The sequence below is a fragment of the Equus quagga genome, chromosome 10 (assembly GCF_021613505.1).
Source record: "Equus quagga isolate Etosha38 chromosome 10, UCLA_HA_Equagga_1.0, whole genome shotgun sequence".
Taxonomy (NCBI): Eukaryota; Metazoa; Chordata; class Mammalia; order Perissodactyla; family Equidae; genus Equus; species Equus quagga.
The window spans coordinates 104008905-104012251 of record NC_060276.1 but is presented as its reverse complement, the minus strand read 5'-3'; the positions used below and the strand labels follow the sequence as shown (position 1 = coordinate 104012251).

General features: G+C 38.9%; 1 non-coding gene across 1 annotated transcript; it reads right to left on the bottom strand.

Moving 5' to 3' along the window:
- Positions 1 to 761: 761 nt before the first annotated feature.
- Positions 762 to 864, bottom strand: LOC124246221 (U6 spliceosomal RNA). Its single transcript, XR_006890429.1, has one exon. It is a non-coding gene; the product is annotated as a U6 spliceosomal RNA (small nuclear RNA).
- Between the last annotated feature and the right edge of the window lie 2483 nt (positions 865 to 3347).

Here is a 3347-nt window from a genome sequence, read left to right as displayed (position 1 = left end):
ATTATTCTGTCTACCACAGAATGGGATGTTTTTACTTTTTATTTTTGTCTATGCTTTGTAGTTTTATGTGATACGTATATATTACTTAAAATGTATATACTTAAAATATATGTTAGAAGTAGAAAAATATTGTAGTTTAATATCAAATGACATGAAATGTGGTTATTTATGAACTTTTATTTGGCTTCCTGTGAAGCTTGAGTTTCACATCCAGTTATTTTCTTACATTTTATTTTTACTAAATCGGACAATTCCAATTCACAATTATATGTTGCCAGAAATGGCAGCAAGTGTTTGGTAAGTGGGTCAGAGACTTTTGTATATTGGATGGAACAAGGACCCATAAATTGAGAAGTCCTTTCTTCCATTCAGTGCTGCCCCTAGAGACTCGGTGAATGAACGATGAAACTCAAATTCTGCAAGGTTGAATGTTTCACCTAGGAATGTGGGTCTCACTGGGGCAGTACCATGGGTCTGCTTTGAAAACACCTGGGGCTATTTTGGTTGTTACAGTGATTGACAGGAATCCCCTGGCAGAGATCTCCTGGCAGTTAGTGGGCAGGAGCCAAGAATGTCATATGTCCTTCAATGCATGTGACTTTCTTACAAGGATGAATTTTCCTACATCTTACCCAATTTTCAAATGTCCCCTTAGACATTCATGTGTATGAAAAACCTATTTGTAATTATCTGAGCCTAAACCTAACCTCATTTCACACGTAAAGTCAAAGTACTTTTTTCCTTTTCTAAAATTTATTTTAAAAAATATAGTATGCTTTTGCAAATTTGTATGTCACTCTTCTGGGGCCATGCTTATCTTCTCTGTATAATTCCAGTTTTAGTGTATTGCTGCCGGAGTGAGCATAACTCAGGGTATTTTTGCATGGTTTTAATATCCTGGAATTTTCCAGGAACAGAACTACTGTGTAAATTGAAAGGAGTGTGTGTTGTTTTGTTTGGAACTTTACCAAGAATGGTTTAATGTTTTAGAAAATCACACAGATGACATCAATGCCATTTATGGGCTGTGCTGGATATCTTCCATTTGCCCTTCCAGATTCACTCCACCCTCTCTACCTCCTCTGCGCCCTGGGAAGGGACTGTATCAACAGATTTCCTTGCCCTCCAGCTTCTGGGTCGGTTCACTCAATAGAAAGCATGGGCAGGAGATCTGGAAGGTGAAGGGAGAATGAGCTATGCTACCTGAAATGACCATCAAGAACTAGATGTTATCTGATCCACGGAAACATAAAATTGGATATGACGACAGTATTCCATTAGAAAACGATAATGTTACATACATAGTCGAGCCCAGCTGGTCAGAACGCACAAGTCAACTGCATGAAGAGGAGTTTTAAACTCCCATGGGACTTGCTCCCACTGATTTACTTCTCCCTTAACCCACATTTATGGCTTCCCAGAGAGTTCTTTATAATGGGTTAACAGAAAAAGAGCACAGGCCTGGTTTATGGACAGTTTGCTGGCACCAGCTAAAAATGAATAATAGCTGCATTTTAGCCCCCAAAAGACAGTGGTGAAGGAATATATATTCTTAGGGGCAAAACTCTGGGCAGTGTATCTTATTGTCCATTTCATGTGGAAAGAGAGATGATCTATTTTCTCTCTGGGCATAATATTGTTGGGAGATACAGTCTGTCACAGCCTAGAGTGTCCTTACGTGTTCTTGTTTCGTGTGCCAAGAATGCAAGGAAGTTACCTGGGCCATTCTCAGGGCTGTATTTGCAGGGAGCTCCCTTGAGGGATGAGGTGATAGCTCCTTCCGGGATAAAGAGCAGGCTTACTATAAAAGATGTGAATTCCCCAAGGCCAGTGTTCCCCAGCTGTCAAATGTGCATCGTGTATACAGTGTGTCCCCCTGGGACCCTCCGCATGGCCCCTGTGGGTCTTGGGGACTGGGGAACCCATGCAAATAGGCTAATGATGCTCATGCTGCTTACTGTGCTGCTGACATCCAGGAAATGGTAGCAGGCTAACTCATTAGCTTGTAAGTAGGAGAAAATCCCACATCCCCACAAATGTTTGGTATATACTTTACAGCTGGTTTTACGAGCCTTTTGGCTATTATGTGACTTGTCCCTGATTGTGCATTGAGGGGTGCAATTTGGAATTATTCCTCTGTAGTTTTGGTCCTTTAGGGAAAAATTTTTCCACTTTTCTGTTTGAATGACTTTTTTCTTTGTTCAGGCAAAATTCCACTGGCAGAGGTGTCACGGCACATCTATTGGAAAAAACAGGTAAGTTTTAACGATTTCATGAAACTTTTCACAAAGTTTCATAGCAAACAGTACTAAGAACTAGGGGTGAATCGACTGCCAATATAATGAGGCAGAAATTCAAACATTTATTATGTTTTCTCTATTCACACAGTAGATGGATAATACTACATGCTCATATTCCGATTGTTTATAATTCTATTTTGCCCCTTTCCTTTCCGTAGTAAGTTTTAATATTTTTAGGTCTCTATTTCTCTTAGTTCTAAATAATGGAATTTCAGCATGTGGTCTGGAAAACCACAGACCCCCCTAACGGCTGGTGTAAGAAATCCCAGCAACAGTATAAGAAGATGATTTTCTGGTTTCTTAAAACGTCCTTGAAAATGTTATTTCTAACAAAAGGGATCTTGTAAGATATCTGGAACTCAGAACTTATGGCTTGTTTTGTGAATGTAACCTTGGCCTTAAAAAGCTTGTAACTCTTGTTGTTTGTGTTACTTAATAATGTGTTTCCCTGGTAATGATATTTAAATTGACATCTCCATGTCCTAAAAACTATGAATACCTATGAGTTTTCTTCAATAGACAAGTGAATTGAAAATATATGTACACACAACAACTTGTATGCAAATGTTTACAGCAGCTTTATTCATCAAAAACTGGAAACAACCAGATATCCTTCAACAGGTGAACGGATAAACAAACTGGTATATGCATACAGTGGAATACTAGTCAGCAGTAAGAAGGAAAGATCTATTGATTGACTCAACAACATGAATGAATCTTTTTTTTGTGGTAAAATATACGTAACATAAACATGGATGAATTTTTCTTTTTTCTTTCTTTTTTTTTTTTTTTGCTGAGGAAGATTAGCCCTGAGCTAACATCCATGCCAATCTTTCTCTATTTTTTAGTATGTGGGCTGCCAGCTCAGCATGGCCACTAATAGAGTGGTGTAGGTCCGCGCCTGAGAACTGAACCTGGTCCTCTCAAATGGAGCATACTGAACTTAACCGCTAGGCCACTGGGGCCAATCTAAACATGGAAGAATCTTAAATGCATTTTGCCAAGTGAAAGAAACCAGACTGCAAAGACCCAATAGTATAGTATGAT